The sequence below is a fragment of the Schistocerca piceifrons genome, chromosome 9 (assembly GCF_021461385.2).
Source record: "Schistocerca piceifrons isolate TAMUIC-IGC-003096 chromosome 9, iqSchPice1.1, whole genome shotgun sequence".
NCBI lineage: Eukaryota > Metazoa > Arthropoda > Insecta > Orthoptera > Acrididae > Schistocerca > Schistocerca piceifrons.
In genome coordinates, this window is record NC_060146.1 from 10,234,705 (window position 1) to 10,260,667 (window position 25,963).

Below are 25,963 nucleotides of genomic sequence, written 5' to 3' on the forward strand. Positions count from 1 at the left end.
ATTGAAGAATATTATTCGGAGTTAGCAGCCGCGGTTCTGCCAACACCAAGTGTAATGGTGGCATTTGAAGCAAGTCAGTTGCGTGACGTCTAATGCGTGGCATTGCTTGCAAAACATAAAACATAATCATACATATAAAAATGAGCAAAAATACATGACAGGACTGGAAACTGACAATTGAGAATGGCTGGGAACTCCGTGGTGGCCAGGCACATCTTGCTTCCAAGTCCCTGGAGAAAATGACTTAAACTAAGCTGCAATAGAACATATCATAAAACTCTAACTAGGCGTGATTAATCACGCGACCTCAACCCATAAGGGTGTCGATTCCGCAGAGGGTATCTACAACCCTGTGGAGGTAATCTCCTCCGTTTTTTATTTCGTTTTTGTTCTACTTGAGGTGGAGGTGACACAGGCGGATCGGGGGCTGCGACCTGTTGTGGTGACACAGCCCTACCGTGGTAAGGTTGCAGGCGGTCAAAGTGCACTATCACCGTACGATCGGTTAATTGCAGTTCTGCATTGACTGGTGAGGTCAACCGTACAATCCGATACGGGCCTTCAAAGCGGGGAGAGAACTTTTTAGTTCGTCCCTTTTTGATTGCCGGGTTTCGTAGTAACACTAAATCACCTGTCTGATAAGTCGGTAAAACAGCATTTTTGTTCTGCCTGTGCAACAGTTTATTAGTAGCTTTGATATTATTCCTCTTTACCTTATACCAGATCGCTTTTAGCCGGCGGGCTAAACCTTTTACTTCCTTTATTTCTACACCTTGAGGTAGTTTGTCTATTTCGAACGGCGAATTCATCGGCCGTCCAAACACAGCTTCGTAAGGGGTATACCCTGTGGATTCATGTATTCGGGTGTTGTATGCAGAAGAAATATACGGTACATATCTGTCCCAATCAGCGTGCGTTTTTGCAACATAATAGGATAACATTTTACAAATTGTACGGTGTACGCGTTCAACGCGACCGTTGGCTTTAGGATGGAAGGGAGTTGTACGCCATTTTTTGATTCTTAATAATTTACAAACTTGTACAAATAAAGCAGACATGAAATTGGTTCCTTGATCCGTTAAAATGGCATCAGGACTTCCAAAAGGTAGTATCACACGATTTACAAACTCTCTCGCCACAGTTTCAGCTGTCATGTCGGGGAGGGGAACCAAAATTAGATAACGTGAAAAGTGATCAATAATAGACAAAATGTATTTGTTACCTTGTTGCGACTGTGGAAAAGGACCTTGGAAATCTAAAGCAAGAATTTCGAAGGGTGAAGATGCCTGAGGAAGTGTTTGCAGCGGCACTCGCGGATGCCTATTTTGTGCTCGTTGTGCACACGGCAGGCAAGATCTTACATACCTGTCCACATCACGTTGTCGGTATTGCCACCAATAACGTGTCGCAATTCGAGCGTTCGTAGCGCGTTTTCCGCTGTGACATGCTTGGATGGTATCATGGCATTGCCGTATTATACGTTGCTGCAAGCATTCCGGTATTACCAAACGATTCCCCTGTGGAGTTCTTCGATACAAAAGGTCGTCTATTACTTCAAATTCTGGGAAGGTGGCGTATCTTTGACATTGAACGTCCACCTGCTGTGCTTCTTTTAACTCTTCAATTGATACCTCATCTGATTCAATGACACGCACTTTTCTACTTAACGCATCAGCATTTTGATGCAACCGACCAGGCTTGTGCCGAACTTCAAAATCATATTCTGACAGTTTCATGGCCCAGCGCATAAGTTTGCTGCTAGGGTCTTTAAGATTCAATAACCACTGCAGAGCAGAGTGATCGGTAAGAACTGTAAATTTGCGACCATAGAGGTAACATCTAAAATAATTAATTCCAAAAAGAAGGGCAAGCAATTCCTTTTCTGTAGTACTGTAATTAGTTTCTGCTTTATTCAGTTGACGAGAGGCATACCCAACGGGTTTTTCCTCACCATCTTGCACTTGGCTTAGGACACATCCTACAGCAAAATCAGATGCGTCACAAGATAAAATAAAAGGTTCAGCGAAGTCTGGGTAAACAAGCAGAGGTGAACTAGTTAAAATAGTTTTCACTGTTTGAAAGGCGGTCGAACATTCATCCGTCCAAACAAAAGGAGTATCCTTTTTCAACAATTTAGTAAGTGGTTTGGTAATAGTAGCATAATCTTTAACAAAACGGCGGTAATAATTTGCAAGGCCAAGGAAGGATTGTAATTCCTTTAAATTTGTTGGAATAGAAAAAGTGTCTACTGCTTCAGTTAATCGTGGATCTGGTTTGACTCCGCTGGAACTGATGACATGACCTAAATACTGCACTTGTGATTGAGCAAAAGAACATTTTTCTAATTTTAAGCTTAAATTAGCATTTTGCAAGCGCAACAGTACACTGCGTAGATGTTCAGCATGTTCAGCAATGGATTTTGAAAATATAATTATATCATCAAGATACACAAGGCACATAGTAGGTTTCAACCCACGTAATAGCAGATCTGCAAATCGCTGAAAGGTTGCTGGTGCGTTGCGAAGCCCGAAAGGCATCCTTAAGAATTCATATAAGCCGCCAGGAACTACAAAAGCTGTCTTAGCTCGATCTTCAGGAGCAATTGGAATTTGATGATACCCACTGCGCATGTCTAATGTTGTGAAGTACCGGCAATTGCCCAGACGATCGAGTGTTTCATCGATCCGGGGTAATGGATAATGATCTGGAGTAGTAACTTTGTTTACTGCTCGCATGTCTACACAGAGGCGATAGGATTTTTCTCCGTCTATAGATTTCTTTGGAACGACTACAATTGGGCTAGACCACGCACTAGAAGAGGGTTGTATTATTCCTGCTTCTAGTTGCTGTTGTATAGTTTCCTCTACCACTGACTGAAGATGGTAGGGAATTCGGTACCCTTTTTGAGCTATTGGCCTAGCATTTCCGGTTGGAATCTCATGTTGGATTAAATCTGTTGCTGGTAAATATTTCCTGTCTTCAAACAACCATGAATACTCATTCAATACTTCATTTATTAGCTTTTGTTCATGCAATGGGAGGTGACTAAGCTTAGCTTTAAACTTATCTGTCAGATGTGACGTGATTGTCAAAAGGTGTTGAGAGGCGGCAGCAGTCTCTTTCTTTTTCAGAGAAGGGGTTCTCATTGGCAACTCATCTTCTGTGATAACCTGTAAGCTGGCTAATACTGTACCACGCGGTATTAAAGCTTGCTTGTGACTAAAATTGTCTAAACACACGGGTACGCAATTTTCTTTCTGTACTTGCTGTGCTTTGCACAGGCTACGTTTTACGTGGACCTGCATCTGGTCAAGAGTTTCATTCTGGCAGAGTGGATCTACCAAGAAATGAACCTCTTCGGATTCACGTATCCCGACAGGCACCCAAAGGATCTTTCCTGTGCCTTCTGGTATCTCCACGGGATTATCGGCTTTTAGCATCGTTACGGGAGACTCCGAAACTTGGGAAACGGATCCTTTTTTCCCAGCTCCGCTCGCCCGCAACGTGCAGTCACGTCCAAAACGGTGCACGTTGTCGCCGAATTGGACGGTATTTAACCTATAGTCAATAACCCCCTGGAAATGACGCAGAAAGTCACTTCCTAGGATGATGTCGTAATCCGTGCGCCTGTTTCGTACAACCTCCATCGTAAAAGCATATTCTGTTGAGTCCAACGTGAACTCAACGCAACAGCTGCCATCAGGTTTCACTATGCCGGGACCAATACCACTGATATGGTACCGCGGCGGTTGCAATGTTCCTTTATCTCTTTTCGATAAAAATGCCAAGCTGATCTGTGCGCCTGTGTCAATTAGCACGCGTATTGGTTTGCGGCCTCTAACACCATCGACAACCACGCTTGCCACCTGCGTGATTCCCTTATCAACTAGGGGGGTCACTATTTTTAACGGGGACCGGGAGGGGTGGCACTTCCTGCCCCGCGGCCGTTTCCCGAATTCTGTGGTTGGTTTGCATTTCGCCTGGAATTTGCAGGCGGTTGTGGCCTACTATTTGGACAATGCACGCTTTGGTGGCCCATGTTCCTGCACTGATGACAATATGGCACGCGACATTGCTCTGCCACATGTCCTTGTCTATTACAGCGCCCACACTTAGTATCGTTCGAAAAGACACGTCGGGGCTCACTTTGCCGCGCGGAGACGGCCACAAATCGGCTCGCCTCCTCTCTCAAGAGTGCTAATCGCACGGCTTCGTGTAAGGTGCGGGGGGAAGCTACCTTGATTTCGCCCCCTATTTGAGGGTTTATGCCACGAATAAACACGTCTATCGCACGACATTCTGATTCTTCCAGCAGAACTTCGTTACGAGCAGAACTGGCACTTAGTGCGTACGTGTGGCATGCGACGCTTCGAATCCTGTCCGCGAATGCTTCTAAATCTTCACCCGTTTTTTGCTTAAGGGTGGAAAGCAAGTCGCGATAGTAACTAGTACCACGTTTGTCTGTATACCTTTCAATCAACCCTGTTGCAAGGGACTGGAAGGTAGGGGCATTTTTCAAGCTCTCGACCGACTGCACGTAGTTCCGCGCTTCGCCGGTGAGTTTCATTTTCATCACGTTTAAGAGAAATTCATCTGGCCAACCGCAAAGGTTTCCGATGTCCTGGATATTCTGGACAAACGTTTGAATATCCTCGTGCGGCTTTCCAGCGAACGCCGGAATAAACGCTACTGCTGGGAAGCTCTGCACCAAAGTAGAGGTGGCTACTGCCACAGGTGATTCTGCACTAGTGAGTGGTGGAATCACCTGCTTCAGCTGTTCTTCCACTAGCACTGGCTTAGCAACACTAGATTGCGGAGAAGCCATTTTAAGATCATCTATCTGCTGCTTAAGCTCCGCGTTAGTTAGAATTAATTGATTTAACTGGGACTGCAGCGCCAAGAGGGGATCTTCGTCCGCTCCGGCTGCTCCTGCCTCCGATTGCTGCCTGGTGATCGGCATGTTACAATAGTATGGGCATCTACACCACCGTAGCGTCGCTAGCGACTTACATTATTTGGTGGCGTGCAGACGACGGACGGCGGCGGTGTCGACGAGCGGCGGCAGGCGCGTTGATCACGCGTGGGCGCAGCAGGCGGCGGGCGACAGCATGGACAGCTGCGACGGCGGGGCGGCGCGAGGGCCGCACCCCGGACCCTGGCGCAGGCGGTGGCCCGTGGCAGCTACGGACAGCGGCGGCGGCGGCGGCGGCGGCGAGCGTGACTGCATCGCGGACCCTCCTCGGCTCGCGTCCGGCGGCGAACTGCGTCACGCTTGTGGCGCGCTAGTGCGCGGCCACGCACATTCTGCAACGCAGGCGACCGGCTGGCACGCGCATGGCGCGCTGCAGCCTCGCCACGTTCGGTCTAGTTTCCCTTAATTGCTCAAACTCGGCCCCTTCATAGTACTCATACTCAACTGATAAGTTGATTTTACAACCGTAAGGTGGGTCGCATCCCACTTCTGACACCATTTGTTCGTCAGGATAGAAGTCAGGAGCGGAGGGCGTTGTAAAATGAAAATTAATTGAGTGGAATGGACCCAGTTTATTCTTGTAATGATGGTACAGTGGTGCCTACGTAGGGCTGAGCAGCCCCAAGAGGGGTTGCCGTCTGCTCATCAGAGAGGCAGAGACTAGAGGAGCGACTACTCGGGGCCGAGGTCAGAAGCTAAGAGAGCGCGGAGCTGTTTCCAAGCCGCCCTCGCCGCTCTCGGCCGCGTCCCCACGTGATCACACGATTAGTCTCTGATTGGAGGATTGATTCCGCCAACGCGCCTTGCTAGTAGCGTGCCCCCGTCAGCGCAACCAACCCGTGGGACTTGAGTCTGACCGAGGAGCACGTGGCAGGAATGTGCCGACAATGGTCTTCCGGCCAGCACCTTCCACCACAGTATGCCCACGCCTTCTACGGCCGAACATTATGCATTGAAAATTTATTTAAATAAAATTTTGTCGGCAATGATCCCTCTTGGGGGTCTCCTCCCTGCACAATAGATTCCGATGCTTCACTTCAGGTTCTCTGTATGCCTCTGACCTCCTTATTGACGATGAAACACAGAAATTGCACCGGAATTAAATACAAAGGCACAAAGCCGACTCAAGTACAAGAAGGCTGGCTCATCTTACTGTCTATATTTTGACCATTCCTGTGGCACTAGTTATAGATCCTGTTGCTTCACTTCAGGTTTACTTTATCCCTCTGACCTTCTTATTGACGATGAAACACAGAAATTGCATCGGAATTATATAGGAAAGTCACAATGCCGACTTAAGTACAAGAAAACTGACTCTGCTTACTGTCTATGTTTTGATCCATTCCTGTGACATTAGTTATAGTTTCCGATGCTTCACTTCAGGTTTATTGTATCCCTCTGACCTTCGTTTTGACGATGAAACACAGATAATTGCATTGGAATTAAATACAAAAGACACAATGCCGACTGAAGGACAAGAAAACTGTCTCTTCTTACTGTCTATGCTTTGAACCACTATTGTGACACTAGTTATAGATTCCGATGCTTCACTTCAGGATCACTGTATCCCTCTGACCGTCCTATTGACGATGAAACACAGATATTGCATCGGAATTAAATACAAAAGGCACAATGCCGACTTAAGTACAAGAAGAATGACTCTTCTTACTGTCTATATTTTGACCACTCCTGTGGCACTAGTTATAGATCCTGTTGCTTCACTTCAGGTTTACTTTATCCCTCTGACCTTCTTATTGACGATGAAACACAGAAATTGCATCGGAATTATATAGGAAAGTCACAATGCCGACTTAAGTACAAGAAAACTGACTCTGCTTACTGTCTATGTTTTGATCCATTCCTGTGACATTAGTTATAGTTTCCGATGCTTCACTTCAGGTTTATTGTATCCCTCTGACCTTCGTTTTGACGATGAAACACAGATAATTGCATTGGAATTAAATACAAAAGACACAATGCCGACTGAAGGACAAGAAAACTGTCTCTTCTTACTGTCTATGCTTTGAACCACTCCTGTGACACTAGTTATAGATTCCGATGCTTCACTTGAGGATCACTGTATCCCTCTGACCTCCTTATTGACGATGAAACACAGAAATAGCATCGAAATTAAACATAAAAGGCAAAATGCCGACTCAAGTACAAGAAGGCTGGCTCATCTTTCTGTCTATGTTTTGAACCAATCCTGTCACACTAGTTATAGATTCCGTTGCTTCACTTCAGGTTTACTGTATCCCTCTGACCTTCTTCTTTACGATGAAACACAGAAATTGCATCGGAATTAAATAGAAAAGTCACAATACCGACTTAAGTACAAGAAAACTGACTCTTCTTACTATCTATGTTTTGAACTATTCCTGTGACACTAGTTATAGTTTCCGATGCTTCACCTTAGGTTTACTGTATCCACCTGACCTTCGTATTGACGAAGAAACACAGAAATTGCACCGGAATTAAATACAAAAGGCACAAATCCGACTTAAGACCAAGAAAATTGACTCTTCTTACTGTCTATGTTTTGAACCATTCCCGTGACACTAGTTATAGATTCCGATGCTTCATTTCAGGTTTACTGTATCCCATTGACCATCTTATTGACGATGAAACACAGAAATTGAATCGGAATTAAATAGAAAAGGCACAATGCCGACTTAAGTACAAGAAAACTGACACTTCTTACTGTCTATGTTTTGAACCATTCCTGTGACACTAGTTATAGATTCCGATGCTTCACTTCAGGTTTACTGTATCCCTCTGACCTTCTAATTGACGATGAAACACAGTAATTGCATCGGAATTTAATACAAAGCGCACAATGCCGACTTAAGTACAAGAATACTGACTCTTCTTATTGTCTATGTTTTGAACCATTCCTGTGACACTAGTTATAGATTCCGATGCTTCACTTCAGGTTTACTGTATCCCTCTGACCGTCCTATTGACGATGAAACACAGAAATTGCATCGGAGTTAAATACAAAAGTCACAATGCCGACTTAAGTACAAGTAAACTGACTCTTCTTACTGTCTATGTTTTGAACCATTCCTGTGCCACTAGTTATAGATTCCGATGCTTCGCTTCAGGTTTACTGTATCCCTCTGACTTTCTTATTGACGACGAAACACAGAAATTGCATCGGAATTCAATACAAAAGGCACAATGCCTACTTAAGTACTAGAAAACTGATTCTTCTTACTCTCTATGTTTTGAACCATTCCTGTGACACTAGTTATAGATTCCGATGCTTCACTTCAGGTTTACTGTATCCCGCTGAACTTCTTATTGACGACGAAACACAAAAATTGCATCGGAATTCAATACAAAAGGCACAATGCCTACTTAAGTACAAGAAAACTGATGCTTCTTACTGTCTATGTTTTGAACCATTCCTGTGACACTAGTTATAGATTCCGATGCTTCAATTCAAATTACTGTATCCCTCCGACCTACTTATTGACGATGAAACACAGAAATTGCATCGGAATTAAATAGAAATAACACAATGCCGACTTAAGTACAAGAAAACTGTCTCTTCTTACTGTCTATGTTTTGAACCATTCCTGTGACACTACTTACAGACTTCGATGCTTCACTTCTGGTTTACTGGATCCCTCTGACCTTCTTATTGACGATGAAACACAGAAATTGCATCGGAATTAAATACAAAATGCACAATGCCGATTTAAGTACAAGAAAAGTGACTCTTCTTATTGTCTATGGTTTGAACCATTCCTGTGGCACTAGTTATAGATTCCGATGCTTCACTTCAGTTTTACTGCATCCCTCTGACCTTCTTATTGACGATGAAACACAGAAATTGCGTCGGAATCAAATACAAAATGCACAATGCCGATTTAAGTACAAGAAAACTGACTCTTCTTACTGTCTATGTTTTGAACCATTTCTGTGACATTAGTTACAGATTCTGATGCTTCACTTCAGGTTTACTGTATCCCTCTAATCTTATTGACGATGAAACACAGAAATTGCACCGGAATTAAATACAAAGGGCACAATGCCGTCTAAAGTACAAGAAAACTGACTCTTCTTACTGTCTATGTTTTGAACCATTCCTCTGACACTACTTATAGTTGCCTCGGAATTAAATACAAAAGGCACAATGCCTACTTAAGTACAAGAAAACTGATGCTTCTTACCGTCTATGTTTTGAACCATTCCTGTGACACTAGTTATAGATTCCGATGCTTCAATTAAAATTACTGTATCCCTCCGACGTACTTATTGACGATGAAACACAGAAATTGCATCGGAGTTAAATAGAAAAAACACAATGCCGACTTAAGTATAAGAAAACTGACTCTTCTTACTGTCTATGTTTTCAACCATTCCTGTGACACTAGTTATACATTCCGATGCTTCACTTCAGGTTTACTGTATCCCTCTGACCTTCTTATTGACGATGAATCACAGATATTGCATCGGAATTAAAAACAAAATGCACAATGCCGATTTAAGTACAAGAAAACTGACTCTTCTTACTGTCTATGTTTTGAACCATTCCTGTGACACTAGTTATAGATTCCGATGCTTCACTTCAGGTTTACTGTATCCCTCTGACCTTCTTATTGACGATGAAACACAGAAATTGCATCGGAATTAAATACAAAAGGCACAATGTCGATTTAAGTACAAGAAAACTGACTCTTCTTACTGTCTATGATTGAACCATTTCTGTGACATTCGTTACACATTCTGATGCTTCACTTCAGATTTACTGTATCCCTCTGACCTTCTTATTGACGATGAAACACAGAAATTGCATCGGAATTAAATACAAAGGGCACAATGCCGTCTAAAGTACAAGATAACTGACTCTTCTTACTGTATATGTTTTGAACCATTCCTGTGACACTACTTATAGATTCCGATGCTTCACTTCAGGTTTACTGTATCCCTCCGACCTTCGTATTGACGATGAAACATAGAAATTGCCTCGGAATTAAATACAAAAGCACAATGCCGAATTAAGTACAAGAAGACTGACTCTTCTTACAGTCGATGTTATTAACCATTCCTGTGACACTAGTAATGGATTCCGATGCTTCACTTCTGGTTTACTGTATCCATCTGACCTTCTTATTGACGATGAAACACAGAAATTGCATCGGAATTTAATACAATAGGCACAATGCCGTCTTATGTACAAGAAAACTGACTCTTCTTACTGTCTATGATTTGAACCATTCCTGTGACACTAGTTATAGATTCCGATGCTTTACTTCAGGTTTACTGTATCCCTCCAACCTTCTTATTGACGATGAAACGCAGAAATTGCATCGGAATAAATACAAAAGGAACAAAGCCGACTTAAGTACAAGAAAACTTACACTTCTTACTGTCTATGTTTTGAACCATTAATGTGACACTAGTTATAGATTCCGATGCCTCACTTCAGGTTTAATGTATCCCTCTGATCTTCTTATTGACGATGAAACACAGAAATTTCATCGGAATTAAATACAAAAGGCAAAATGCCGACTTCTGTACAAGAAAACTGACTCTTCTTACTGTCTATGTTTTGAACCATTCCTGTGACACTAGTAATAGATTCCGACGCTTCACTTCAGGTTTACTGTATCCCTCTGACCTTCTTATTGACGATGAAACACAGAGATTGCATCGGAATTAAATACAAAAGGCACAATGCCGACTTAAGTACAAGAAAACTGACTCTTCTTACTGTCTATGATTAGAACCTATCCTGTGACACTAGTTAGTGATTGAGATACTTCACTTCAGGTTTACTGTATCCCTCTGACATTCTTATTGACGATGAAACACAGAAAATGCATCGGAATTAAATACAAAAGTCACGATGCCGACTTAAGTACAAGAAAACTGACCCTTCTTACTGTCTATGCTTTGAACCATTCCTGTGACTCTAGTTATAGATTCCGATGCTTCACTTCAGGTTTACTGTATCCCTCTGACCTTCTTATTGACGATGGAACACAGAAATTGCATCGGAATTAAATACAAAAGGCACAATGGCGACTTAAGTACAAGAAGAATGACTCATTTTACTGTCTATGTTTCGAACCATTCCTGTGACACTAGTTACAGATTCCGATGCTTCACTTCAGGTTTACTGTATCCCTCTGACCTTCTTATTGACGATGAAACACATAAATTGGATCAGAAATTAATACTAAAGACACAATGCCGACTCAAGTACAAGAGGACTGGCTCTTCATACTGTCTATGTTTTGAACCATACCTGTGACACTAGATAGAGATTCCGATGCTTCACTTCAGGTTCACTGTATCCCTCTGACCTCCTTATTGACGATGAAACACAGAAATTGCACCGGAATTAAATACAAAGGCACAATGCCGACTCAAGTACAAGAAGGCTGGCTCATCTTACTGTCTATGTTTTGAACCATTCCTGTGACACTAGTTATAGATTCAGATGCTTTAATTCAAATTACTGTATCCCTCCGACCTACTTATTGACGATGAAACACAGAAATTGCATCGGAATTAAATAGAAAAAACACAATGCCGACTTAAGTACAAGAAAACTGACTCTTCTTACTGTCTATGTTTTGAACCATTCCTGTGACACTAGTTACAGATTCCGATGCTTCACTTCAGGTTTACTGGATCCCTCTTACCTTCTTATTGACGATGAAACACGGAAATTGCATCGGAATTAAATACAAAATGCACAATGCCGATTTAAGTACAAGAAAAGTGACTCTTCTTACTGTCTATGGTTTGAACCATTCCTGTGACACTAGTTATAGATTCCGATGCTTCACTTCAGGTTTACTGCATTCCTCTGACCTTCTTACTGACGATGAAACACAGAAATTGCATTGGAATCAAATACAAAAGGCACAATGCCGATTTAAGAGCAAGAAAATTGACTCTTCTTACTGTGTATGTTTTGAACCATTTCTGTGACATTAGTTACAGATTCTGATGATTCACTTCAGGTTTACTGTATCCCTCTAATCTTCTTATTGACGATGAAACACAGAAATTGCACCGGAATTAAATACAAAGGGCACAATGCCGTCTAAAGTACATGAAAACTGACTCTTCTTACTGTCTATGTTTTGAACCATTCCTGTGACACTAGTTATAGATTCCGATGCTTCACTTCAGGTCTACTGTATCCCTCTGCCCTTCCTATTGACGACGAATCACAGAAATTGCATCGGAATTAAATACAAAAGGCACAATGCCGACTTAAGTACAAGAAAACTGACTCTTCTTGCTGTCTATGTTTTGAACCGTTCCTCTGACACTAGTTATAGATTCCGATGCTTCACTTCAGGTTTACTGTATCCCTCCGACCTTCGTATTGACGATCAAACACAGAAATTGCCTCGGAATTAAATACAAAAGGCACAATGCCGAATTAAGTACAAAAAGACTGACTCTTCTTACTGTCAATGTTGTTAACCTTTCCTGTGACACTAGTTATGGATTCCGATGCTTCACTTCTGGTTTACTGTATCCCTCTGACCTTCTTATTGACGATGAAACACAGAAATTGCACCGGAATTAAATACAATAGGCACAATGCCGAATTAAGTACAAGAAAACTGACTCTTCTTACTGTCTATGTTTTGATCCATTCCTGTGACACTAGTTATAGATTCCGATGCTTCACTTCAGGTTTACTGTATCCCTCTGACTTTCCTATTGACGACGAAACACAGACATTGCATCGGAATTCAATACAAAAGGCACAATGCCTACTTAAGTACTAGAAATCTGATTCTTCTTACTCTCTATGCTTTGAACCTTTCCTGTGAGACTAGTTATAGATTCCGATGCTTCACTTCAGGTTTACTGTATTCCTCTGACCTTCTTATTGACGACAAAATACAAAAATTGCATCTTAATTCAATACAAAAGGCACATTGCCTACTTAAGTACAAGAAAACTGATACTTCTTACCGTCTATGTTTTAAACCATTCCTGTGACACTAGTTATAGATTCCGATGCTTCAATTCAAATTACTGTATCCCTCCGACCTACTTATTGACGATGAAACACAGAAATTGCATCGGAGCTAAATAGAAAAAACACAATGCCGACTTAAGTACAAGAAAACTGACTCTTCTTACTGTCTATGTTTCAACCATTCCTGTGACACTAGTTATACATTCCGATGCTTCACTTCAGGTTTACTGTATCCCTCTGACCTTCTTATTGACGATGAATCACAGATATTGCATCGGAATTAAATACAAAATGCACAATGCAGATTTAAGTACAAGAAAACTGACTCTTCTTACTGTCTATGTTTTGAACCATTCCTGTGACACTAGTTATAGATTCCGATGCTTCACTTCAGGTTTACTGTATCCCTCTGACCTTCTTATTGACGATGAAACACAGAAATTGCATCGGAATTAAATACAAAAGGCACAATGTCGATATAAGTACAAGAAAACTGACTCTTCTTACTGTCTATGATTGAACCATTTCTGTGACATTTGTTACAGATTCTGATGCTTCACTTCAGGTTTACTGTATCCCTGTGACCTTCTTATTGACGATGAAACACAGAAATTGCATCGGCATTAAATACAAAATGCACAATGCCGTCTAAAGTATAAGATATCTGACTCTTCTTACTGTATATGTTTTGAACCATTCCTGTGACACTACTTATAGATTCCGATGCTTCACTTCAGGTTTACTGTATCCCTCCGACCTTCGTATTGACGATGAAACATAGAAATTGCCTCGGAATTAAATACAAAAGGCACAATGCCGAATTAAGTACAAGAAGACTGACAATTCTTACTGTCAATGTTGTTAACCTTTCCTGTGACACTAGTTATGGATTCCGATGCTTCACTTCTGGTTTACTGTATCTCTCTGACCTTCTTATTGACGATGAAACACAGAAATTGCATCGGAATTTAATACAATAGGCACAATGCCGACTTAAGTACAAGAGAACTGACTCTTCTTACTGTCTATGATTTGATCCATTCCTGTGACATTAGTTATAGATTCCGATGCTTTTCTTCAGCTTTACTGTATCCCTCCAACCTTCTTATTTACGATGAAACGCAGAAATTGCATCGGTATAAATACAAAAGGAACTAAGGCGTCTTAAGTACAAGAAAACTGACTCTTCTTACTGTCTCTGTTTTGAACCATTAATGTGACACTAGTTATAGATTCCGATGTCTCACTTCAGGTTTACTGTATCCCTCTGACCTTCTTAATGACGATGAAACACAGAAATTTCATCGGAATTAAATACAAAAGGCAAAATGCCGACTTATGTACAAGAAAACTGACTCTTCTTACTGTCTATGTTTTGAACCATTCCTGTGACACTAGTAATCGATTCCGATGCTTCACTTCAGGTTTACTGTATCCTTCTGACCTTCTTATTGACGATTAAACACAGAGATTGCATCGTAATTAAATACAAAAGGCACAATGCCGACTTAAGTACAAGAAAACTGACTCTTCTTACCGTCTAGATTTGAACCTTTCCTGTGACACTAGTTAGTGATTGAGATACTTCACTTCAGGTTTACTGTATCCCTCTGACATTCTTATTGACGATGAAAAACAGGAAATGCATCGGAATTAAATGCAAAAATCACGATGCCGACTTAAGTACAAGGAAACTGACTATTGTTACTGTCTACGCTTTGAACCATTCCTGTGACTCTAGTTATAGATTCCGATGCTTCACTTCAGGTTTACTGTATCCCTCTGACCTTCTTATTGACGATGCAACACAGAAATTGCATCGGAATTAAATACAAAAGGCACAATGCCGACTTAAGTACAAGAAGAATGACTCATTTTACTGCCTATGTTTCGAACCATTCCTGTGACACTAGTTACAGATTCCGATGCTTCACTTCTGGATTACTGTATCCCTCTGACCTTCTTATTGACGATGAAACACAGGAATTGCATTGAAATTAAATACAAAAGCAAAATGACGACTCAAGTACAAGAAGACTGGCTCGACTTAATGTCTATGATTTGAACCTTTCCTGTGAGACCAGTTTTAGATTCCGATGCCTGACTTCAGGTTTACTGTATCTCTTGGACATTCTTATTGACGATGAGACACAGAAATTGCATCGGAATTAAATACAAAAGGCACAATGCCGACTTAAGCACAGGGAAACTGACTCTTCTTACTGTCTATGTTTGAACCATTCCTGTGACACTAGTTATAGATTCCGATGCTTCTCTTCAGGTTTGCTGTATCCCTCTGACCTTCTTATTGACGATGAAACACAGGAATTGTTTCGGAATTAAATACAAAAGGCACAATGACTACTTAAGTACAGGAAGACTGACTCTTCTTACTGTCTATGCTTTGAACCTTTCCTGTGACACTAGTTATAGATTCCGATGCTTCACTTCAGGTTTACTGTATCCCTCTGACCGTCTTATTGACGATGAAACACAGACATTGCATCGGAATTAAATACAAAAGGATCAATGCCGACCCAAGTAAAAGAAGACTTGCTCTTCTTACTGTTTACGTTTTGAACCTTTCCTGTGAGACCGGTTTAAGATTCCGATGCTTCACTTCAGGTTCACTGTATCCCTTTGACCTTCTTATTGACGACGAAACACAGAAATTGCATCGGAATTAAGTACAAATGGGACTATGCAGACCTAAGTACAAGAAAACAGACTCTTATTACTGTCTATGTTTTGAACCATTCCTGTGACTCTAGTTATAGATTCCGATGCTTCACTTCAGGTTTACTGTATCCCTCTAACCAACTTATGGACGATGAAACACAGAAATTGCATCGGAATTAAATACAAAAGGCACAATGCCGACTTAAGTACAAGAAGAATGAGTCTTCTTACTGTCTATGTTTTGAACCATTCCTGTGACACTAGTTATAGATTCCGATGCTTCACTTCAGGTTTACTGTATCCCTCTGAACTTCTTATTGACGATGAAACACAGAAATTGGATCAGAATTAAATACTAAAGGCACAATGCCGACTCCAGTACAAGAAGACTGGCTCATCATACTGTCTATGTTTTTAACCATACCTGTGACACTAGATATAGATTCCGATGCTTCACTTCATGTTCTCTGTATCCCTCTGACCTCCTTATTGACGATGAAACACAGAAATTGCACCGCAATTAAATACAAAGGCACAATGCCGACTCAAGTACAAGAAGGCTGGCTCATCTTACTGTCTATGTTTTGAACCATTCCTGTGGCACTAGTTATAGATTCTGTTGCTTCACTTCAGGTTTACTTTATCCCTCTGACCTTCTTATTGACGATGAAACACAGAAATTGCATCGGAATTAAATAGGAAAGTCACATTGCCGACTTAAGTACAAGAAAACTGACTCTGCTTACTGTCTATGTTTTGATCCATTCCTGTGACATTAGTTATGGTTTCCGATGCTTCACTTCAGGTTTACTGTATCCCTCTGACCTTCGTATTGACGATGAAACACAGAAATTGCATTGGAATTAAATACAAAAGACACAATGCCGACTGAAGGACAAGAAAACTGACTCTTCTTACTGTCTATGCTTTGAACCACTCCTGTGATACTAGTTATAGATTCCGATGCTTCACTTCAGGATCACTGTATCCCTCTGACCTCCTTATCGACGATGAAACACAGAAATTGCATCGAACTTAAATATAAGAGGCAAAATGCCGACTCAAGTACAAGAAGGCTGGCTCATCTTTCTGTCTATGTTTTGAACCAATCCTGTCACACTAGTTATAGATTCCGTTGCTTCACTTCAGGTTTACTGTATCCCTCTGACCTTCTTCTTGACGATGAAACACAGAAATTGCATCGGAATTAAATAGAAAAGTCACAATGCCGACTTAAGTACAACAAAACTGACTCTTCTTACTATCTATGTTTTGAACTATTCCTGTGACACTAGTTATAGTTTCCGATGACTTCACTTTACGTTTACTGTATCCACCTGACCTTCGTATTGACGATGAAACACAGAAATTGCATCGGAATTAAACACAAAAGGCACAATTCCGACTTAAGAACAAGAAAATTGACTCTTCTTACCGTCTATGTTTTGAACCATTCCTTTGAGACTAGTTATATATTCCGATGCTTCATTTCAGGTTTACTGTATCCCATTGACCTTCTTATTGACGATGAAACACAGAAATTGAATCGGAATTAAATAGAAAAGGCACAATGCCGACTTAAGTACAAGAAATTGACTCTTCTTACTGTCTATGTTTTGAACCATTCCTGTGACATTAGTTATAGATTCTGATGCTTCACTTCAGGTTTACTGTATCCCTCTGACCTTCTAATTGACGATGAAACACAGTAATTGCATCGGAATTTAATACAAAGCGCACAATGCCGACTTAAGTACAAGAATACTGACTCTTCTTATTGTCTAGGTTTTGAACCATTCCTGTGACACTAGTTATAGATTCCGATGCTTCAAATCAAAATACTGTATCCCTCCGACCTACTTATTGACGATGAAACACAGAAATTGCATCGGAATTAAATAGAAAAAACACAATGCCGACTTAAGTACAAGAAAACTGACTCTTCTTACTGTCTATGTTTTGAACCATTCCTGTGACACTAGTTACAGATTCCGATGCTTCACTTCAGGTTTACTGTGTCCCTCTGACCTTCTTATTGACGATGAAACACAGAAATTGCATCGGAAGTAAATACAAAAGGCACAATGCCGATTTAAGTACAAGAAAACTGACTCATCTTACTGTCTATGTTTTGAACCATTTCTGTGACATTAGTTACAGATTCAGATGCTTCACTTCAGGTTTACTGTATCCCTCTGACTTTCTTATTGACGACGAAACACAGAAATTGCATCGGAATTCAATACAAAAGGCACAATGCCTACTTAAATACTAGAAAACTGATTCTTCTTACTCTCTATGTTTTGAACCATTCCTGTGTGACTAGTTATAGATTCCGATGCTTCACTTCAGGTTTACTGTATTCCTTTGACCTTCTTATTGACGACGAAACACTAAAATTGCATCGGAATTCAATACAAAAGGCACAATGCCTACTTAAGTACAAGAATACTGATGCTTCTTACTGTCTACGTTTTGAACCATTCCTGTGACGCTAGATATAGATTCCGATGCTTCAATTCAAATAACTGTATCCCTCCGACCTACTTATTGACGATGAAACACAGAAATTGCATCGGAATTAAATAGAAAAAACACAATGCCGACTTAAGTACAAGAAAACTGACTCTTCTTACTGTCTATGTTTTCAACCATTCCTGTGACACTAGTTATGGATTCCGATGCTTCACTTCAGGTTTACTGTATCCCTCTGACCTTCTTATTGACGATGAATCACAGAAATTGCATCGGAATTTAATACAAAAGGCACAATGTCGATTTAAGTACAAGAAAACTGACTCTTCTTACTGTCTATGATTGAACCATTTCTGTGACATTTGTTACAGATTCTGATGCTTCACTTCAGGTTTACTGTATCCCTCTGACCTACTTATTGACGATGAAACACAGAAATTGCATCGGAATTAAATACAAAGAGCACAATGCCGTCTAAAGTACAAGATAACTGACTCATCTTACTGTCTATGTTTTGAACCATTCCTGTGACACTACTTATAGATTCCGATGCTTCACTTCAGGTTTACTGTATCCCTCCGACCTTCGTATTGACGATGAAACTTAGAAATTGCCTCGGAATTAAATACAAAAGGCACAATGCCGAATTAAGTACAAGAAGACTGACTCTTCTTACTGTCAATGTTGTTAACCTTTCCTGTGACACTAGTTATGGATTCCGATGGTTCACTTCTGGTTTACTGTATCCCTCTGACCTTCTTATTGACGATGAAACACAGAAATTTCACCGGAATTAAATACAAAAGGCAAAATGCCGACTTATGTACAAGAAAACTGACTCTTGTTACTGTCTATGTTTTGAACCATTCCTGTGACACTAGTAATAGATTCCGATGCTTCACTTCACGTTTACTGTATCCCTCTGACCTTCTTATTGACGAAGAAACACAGAGATTGCATCGGAATTAAATACAAAAGGCACAATGCCGACTTAAGTACAAGAAAATTGACTCTTCTTACTGTCTATGATTTGAACCTTTCCTGTGACACTAGTTAGTGATTGAGATACTTCACTTTAGGTTTACTGTATCCCTCTGACATTCTTATTGACGATGAAACACAGAAATTGCATCGGAATTAAATACAAAAGTCACGATGCCGACTTAAGTACAAGAAAACTGACTCTTCTTACTGTCTATGTTTTGAACCATTCCTGTGACACTAGTTATAGATTCCGATGCTTCACTTTAGGTTTACTGTTTCCCCCTGACCTTCTAATTGACGATAAAACACAGAAATTGCATCGGAATTCAATACAAAAAATCACAATGCCGACTCAAGTACAAGAAGACTGGCTCTTCTTACTGTCTACGTTTTGAACCTTTCCAGTGAGACCGGTTTTAGATTCCGATGCTTCACTTCAGGATTACTGTATCCCTTGGACCTTCTTATGGACGACGAAACACAGAAATTGCTTCGGAATTAAATACAAAAGGCACAATGCCGACCTAAGTACAAGATAACTGACGCTTCTTACTGTCTATGTATTGAACCATTCCTGTGACACTAGTTATAGAATCCGATGCTTCACTTCAGGTTTACTTTATCCCTCTGACTTTCTTATAACGATGAAACACAGAAATTGCATCGGAATTAAATGCAATATGCACAATGCCGACTTAAGTACAAGAAGACTCACTCATCTTACTGCCTATTATTTGGACCATTCCTGTGACACTAGTTATAGATTCCGATGCTTCACTTCAGGTTTACTGTATCCCTCTGACCTTGTTATTGACGATGAAACACAGAATTTGCATCGGAATTAAATACAAAAGACACAATGCCGACTCAAGTACAAGAAGAGTCGCTCTTCTTACTGTCTATGTTTTGAGCCATTCCTGTGACACTAGATATAGTCTACGAAGCCTCACTTCAGGTCTACTGTATCCCTCTGACCTTCCTATTGACGATGAATCACAGAAATCGGAATTAAATACAAAAGGCACAATGCCGACTTAAGTACAAGTAAACTGACTCTTCTTACTGTCTATGTTTTGAACCTTTCTTTCGACACTAGTTATAGATTCTGATGCTTCACTTCAGGTTTACTGTATCCCTCTGACCTTCTTATTGATGATGAAACACAGAAATTGCATCGGAATTCAATACAAAAAATCACAATGCCGACTCAAGTACAAGAAGACTGGCTCTTCTTACTGTCTACGTTTTGAACCATTCCTGTGAGACCGGTTTTAGATTCCGATGCTACACTTCAGGATTACTGTATCCCTTTGACCTTCTTATTGACGATGAAACACAGAAATTGCATCGGAATTAAATACAAAAGGCACAAGGCCGATATAAGTACAAGAAAACTGACTCTTCTTGCTGTCTATGATTTGACCCATTCCTGTGACATTAGTTAGAGATTCTGATGCTTCACTTCAGGTTTACTGTATCCCTCTGACCTTCTTATTGACGATGAAACACAGAAATTGCATCGGCATTAAATACAAAGGGCACAAAGCCGACTTAAGTACAAGAATACTGACTCCTCTTATTGTCTATGTTTTGAACCATTCCTGTGACACTAGTAATAGATTCCGATGCTTCACTTCAGGTTTACTGTATCCCTCTGAAATTCTTATTGACGATGAAACACAGATATTGCATCGGAATTAAATACAAAAGGCACAATGCCGACTTAAGTACAAGTAAACTGATTCTTCTTACTCTCTAGGTTTTGAACCATTCCGGTGACACTAGTTATAGATTCCGATGCTTCACTTCAGGTTTTTTGTATCCCTTTGACCTTCTTATTGACGACGAAACACAAAAATTGCATCGGAATTCAATACAAAAGGCACAATGCCTACTTAAGTACAAGAAAACTGATGCTTCTTACTGTCTATGTTTAGAACCATTCCTGTGACACTAGTTATAGATTCCGATGCTTCAATTCATATTACTGTATCCCTCCGTCCTACTTATTGACGATGAAACACAGAAATTGCATCGGAATTAAATAGAAAAAACACAATGCCGACTTAAGTACAAGAAATTTGACTCTTCTTACTGTCTATGTTTTGAACCATTCCTGTGACACTAGTTACAGATTCCGATGCTTCACTTCAGGTTTACTGTATCCCTCAGACCCTATTATTGACGATGAAACACAGAAATTGCATCGGAATTAAATACAAAATGCACAATGCCGATTTAAGTACAAGAAAACTGACTCTTCTTACTGTCTATGTTCTGAACCATTCCTGTGACACTAGTTATAAATTCCGATGCTTCACTTCAGGGTTACTGTATCCCTCTGACCTTCTTATTGACGATGAAACACAGAAATTGCATCGGAATTAAATACAAAAGGCACAATGCCGATTTAAGTACAAGAAAACTGACTCTTTTATTGTCTATGTTTTGAACCATTTCTGTGACATTAGTTACAGATTCTGATGCTTAACTTCAGGTTTACTGTATCCCTCTGACGTTCTTATTGACGTTGAAACACAGAAATTGCGTCGGAATTAAATACAAAGGGCACAATGCCGTCTAAAGTACAAGAGAACTGACTCTTCTTACTATCTATGTTTTGAACCATTCCTGTGACACTAGTTACAGATTCCGATGCTTCACTTCAGGTCTACTGTATCCCTCTGACCTTCCTATTGACGATGAATCACAGGAATGCATCGGAATTAAATACAAAAGGCACAATGCCGACTTAAGTACAAGAAGGCTGGCTCATCTTACTGTCTATGTTTTGAACCAATCCTGTCACACTAGTTATAGATTCCGTTCTTTCACTTCAGGTTTACTGTATACCTCCGACATTCGTATTGACGATGAAACACAGAAATTGCATCGGAATTAAATACAAAAGGCACAATTCCTACTTAAGAACAAGAAAATAGACTCTTCTTACTGTCTATATTTTGAACCATTCCTGTGACACTAGTTATAGATTCCGATGCTTCACTTCAGGTTTACTGTATACCTCCGACATTCGTATTGACGATGAAACACAGAAATTGCTTCGGAATTAAAAATCAAAAGGCACAATGCCGAATTAAGTACAAGAAGACTGACTCTTCCTACTGTCAATGTTGTTAACCTTTCCTGTGACACTAGTTATGGATTCCGATGCTTCACTTCTGGTTTACTGTATCCCTCTGACCTTCTTATTGACGATGAAACACAGAAATTGCATCGGAATTAAATACAATTGGCACAATGCCAAATTAAGTACAAGAAAACTGACTCTTCTTACTGTCTATGTTTTGAACCATTCCTGTGACACTAGTTATAGATTCCGATGCTTCACTTCAGGTTTACTGTATCCCTCTGACTTTCTTATTGACGACGAAACACAGAGATTGCATCGGAATTTAATACAAAAGGCACAATGCCTACTTAAGTACTAGAAAACTGATTCTTCTTACTCTCTACGTTTTGAACCATTCCTGTGACACTAGTTATAGATTCCGATGCTTCACTTCAGGTTTACTGTATCCCTCTGACCTTCTTATTGGCGACGAAACACAAAAATTGCATAGGAATTCAATACAAAAGGCACAATGCCTACTTAAGTACAAGAAAACTGATGTTTCTTACTGTCTATGTTTTGAACCATTCCTGTGACACAAGTTATAGATTCCGATGCTTCAATTCAAATTACTGTATCCCTCCGACCTATTTATTGACGATGAAACACAGAAATTGCATTGGAATTAAATAGAAAAAACACAATGCCGACTTAAGTACAAGAAAACTGTCTCTTCTTACTGTCTATGTTTTGAACCATTCCTGTGACATTAGTTACAGATTCCGATGCTTCACTTCAGGTTTACTGTATCCCTCTGACCATCTTATTGACGACGAAACACAAAAATTGCATCGGAATTCAATACAAAAGGCACAATGCCTACTTAAGTACAAGAAAACTGATGCTTCTTACTGTCTATGTTTAGAACCATTCCTGTGACACTAGTTATAGATTCCGATGCTTCACTTTAAATTACTGTTTCCCTCCGACCTTCATATTGACGACGAAACACAGAAATTGCATCGGAATTAAATAGAAAAAACACAAGGCCGACTTAAGTACACGAAAACCGACTCTTCTTACTGTCTATGTTTTGAACCATTCCTGTGACACTTGTTATAGATTCTGATGCTTCACTTCAGTTTTACTGTATCCCTCTGACCTTCTTATTGACGATGAAACACAGAAATTGCATCGGAATTAAATACAAAGGGCACAATGCCGTCTAAAGTACAAGAAAACTGACTCTTCTTACTGTCTATGTTTTGAGCCATTCCTGTGATAATAGATATAGATTCCGATGCTTCACTTCAGGTTTACTGTATCCCTCTGAATTTCTTATTGATGATGAAACGCAGAAATTGCATCGGAATTCAATACAAAAAATCACAATGCCGACTCAAGTACAAGAAGACTGGCTCTTCTTACTGTCTACGTTTTGAACCTTTCCTGTGAGACCGGTTTTAGATTCCCATGCTACTCTTAAGGATTACTTTATCCCTTGGACCTTCTTATTGACGACGAAACACAGACATTGCATCGGAATTAAATACAAAAGGCACAATGCCGACCTAAATACAAGAAAACTGTTGCTTCATAATGTCTATGTTTTGAACCATTCCTGTGACCCTAGTTATAGATTCCGATGCTTCACTTTGGGTTTACTGTATCCCTCTGACTTTCTTATTGACGATGAAACACAGAAATTGAATCGGTATTAAATGCAATATGCACAATGCCGACTTAAGTACAAGATGACTCACTCTTCTTATTGTCTATGACTTGAACCATTCCTGTGACACTAGTTGTAGATTCCGATGTTTCACTTCAGGTTCACTGTATCCCTCTGACCTCCTTATTGACGATGAAACACAGAAATTGCATCGGAATTAAATACAAAAGGCACCATGCCGGCTCAAGTAAAAGAAGGCTGGCTCATCTTACTGTCTATGTTTGAACCATTCCTGTGACACTAGTTATAGATTCCGTTGCTTCACTTCAGGTTTACTGTATCCCTCTGACCCTCTTATTGACTATGAAACACAGAAATTGCATCGGAATTAAATAGAAAACGCACAAAGCCGACTTAAATACAAGAAAACTGACTCTTCTTACTGTCTATGTTTTGAACCATTCCTGTAACACTAGTTATAGATTCCGACGCTTCACTTCAGGTTTACTGTATCCCTTTGACCTTCTTATTGACGATGAAACACAGAAATTGCATCGGAATTAAATACAAAAGGAACAATGCCGATATAAGTACAAGAAAACAGACTCTTCTTACTGTCTATGATTTGACCCATTCCTGTGACATTAGTTAGAGATTCTGATGCTTCACTTCAGGTTTACTGTATCCCTCTGACCTTCTTATTGACGATGAAACACAGAAATTGCATCGGCATTAAATACAAAGGGCACAAAGCCGACTTAAGTACAAGAATACTGACTCCTCTTATTGTCTATGTTTTGAACCATTCCTGTGACACTAGTAATAGATTCCGATGCTTCACTTCAGGTTTACTGTATCCCTCTGAAATTCGTATTGACGATGAAACACAGATATTGCATCGGAATTAAATACAAAAGGCACAATGCCGACTTAAGTACAAGTAAACTGATTCTTCTTTCTCTCTAGGTTTTGAACCATTCCTGTGACACTAGTTATAGATTCCGATGCTTCACTTCAGGTTTTTTGTATCCCTTTGACCTTCTTATTGACGACGAAAGACAAAAATTGCATCGGAATTCAATACAAAAGGCACAATGCCTACTTAAGTACAAGAAAACTGATGCTTCTTACTGTCTATGTTTAGAACCATTCCTGTGACACTAGTTATAGATTCCGATGCTTCAATTCACATTACTGTATCCCTCCGTCCTACTTATTGACGATGAAACACAGAAATTGCATCGGAATTAAATAGAAAAAACACAATGCCGACTTAAGTACAAGAACTTTGACTCTTCTTACTGTCTATGTTTTGAACCATTCCTGTGACACTAGTTACAGATTCCGATGCTTCACTTCAGGTTTACACTATCCCTCTGACTTTCTTATTGACGATGAAACACAGAAATTGCATCGGAATTAAATACAAAATGCACAATGCCGATTTAAGTACAAGAAAACTGACTCTTCTTACTGTCTATGTTCTGAACCATTCCTGTGACACTAGTTATAAATTCCGATGCTTCACTTCAGGGTTACTGTATCCCTCTGACCTTCTTATTGACGATGAAACACAGAAATTGCATCGGAATTAAATACAAAAAGGCACAATGCCGATTTAAGTACAAGAAAACTGACTCTTTTACTGTCTATGTTTTGAACCATTTCTGTGACATTAGTTACAGATTCTGATGCTTAACTTCAGGTTTACTGTATCCCTCTGACGTTCTTATTGACGTTGAAACACAGAAATTGCGTCGGAATTAAATACAAAGGGCACAATGCCGTCTAAAGTACAAGAGAACTGACTCTTCTTACTGTCTATGTTTTGAACCATTCCTGTGACACTAGTTACTGATTCCGATGCTTCACTTCAGGTCTACTGTATCCCTCTGACCTTCCTATTGACGATGAATCACAGGAATGCATCGGAATTAAATACAAAAGGCACAATGCCGACTTAAGTACAAGAAGGCTGGCTCATCTTACTGTCTATGTTTTGAACCAATCCTGTCACACTAGTTATAGATTCCGTTCTTTCACTTCAGGTTTACTGTATACCTCCGACATTCGTATTGACGATGAAACACAGAAATTGCATCGGAATTAAATACAAAAGGCACAATTCCTACTTAAGAACAAGAA